General features: G+C 38.2%; 1 protein-coding gene across 1 annotated transcript in view; it reads left to right on the top strand.

Moving 5' to 3' along the window:
- Positions 1–1061, top strand: part of LOC123170899 (uncharacterized) — a 67807-nt gene that overhangs the window by 16181 nt on the left and 50565 nt on the right. The gene's annotated exons all lie outside the window — the stretch shown is intronic.

Below are 1061 nucleotides of genomic sequence, written 5' to 3'. Positions count from 1 at the left end.
CTCATCTGTTACACGGGCACTTCAATGTTTTTTATACTTATTTGAACTCCAGCCTATTTTTGCGTTCAGTATGCATCTTTCAAAGCGACGTCATGAACTTCCAACACGTTCTGACATCATTTGCTGTTTTTCAGTCATTTACTGATTTGTTTAGGGAGCTAAATGACGGTGAAATTGAAAATCACTACAAAATGTACTCTGAAAATGTTGGAACTTGGCATGGTATGATCATTTCGCCCGCATAGCATGTGCAAAAGAGTAGAGAGGGTCACGGCGAAAACTGGATGCACCTCGTGTACATACTGGACAATCTCTTTCTGAGTATCACTGTTTCGGACGAGAACTCATCTGTCACACGGGCACTTCAATATTTTTTAAACTTATTTGAACTCCAGCCAATTTTTGCGATCACTATGCATCTTTCAAAGCGACGTCATCAATTTCCAACACGTGCTGACATGATTTGCTGTTTTTCAGTCATTTACCGATTTGTTTAGGGAGCTAAATGACGGTGAAATTGAAAATCACTACAAATGAACTCTGAAAATGTTGGAACTTGGCAAGGTATCATCAGGCATTCGGACGAGAACTCATCTGTTACACTGGCACTTCAATGTTTTTTAAACTTATTTGAACTCCAGCCTATTTTTGCGTTCAGTATACATCTTTCAAAGCGACGTCATCAATTTCCAACACGTTCTGACATCATTTGCTGTTTTTCAGTCATTTACTGATTTGTTTAGGGAGCTAAATGACGGTGAAATTGAAAATCACTACAAATGAACTCTGAAAATGTTGGAACTTGGCAAGGTATCATCAGGGTTTCGGACGAGAACTCATCTGTTACACTGGCACTTCAATGTTTTTTAAACTTATTTGAACTCCAGCCTATTTTTGCGTTCAGTATACATCTTTCAAAGCGACGTCATCAATTTCCAACACGTTCTGACATCATTTGCTGTTTTTCAGTCATTTACTGATTTGTTTAGGGAGCTAAATGACGGTGAAATTGAAAATCACTACAAAATGAACTCTGAAAATGTTGGAACTTGGCATGGTAT

Source organism: Triticum aestivum, chromosome 7D (assembly GCF_018294505.1).
Source record: "Triticum aestivum cultivar Chinese Spring chromosome 7D, IWGSC CS RefSeq v2.1, whole genome shotgun sequence".
NCBI lineage: Eukaryota > Viridiplantae > Streptophyta > Magnoliopsida > Poales > Poaceae > Triticum > Triticum aestivum.
This window is presented reverse-complemented; position numbering and strand designations above follow the sequence as displayed.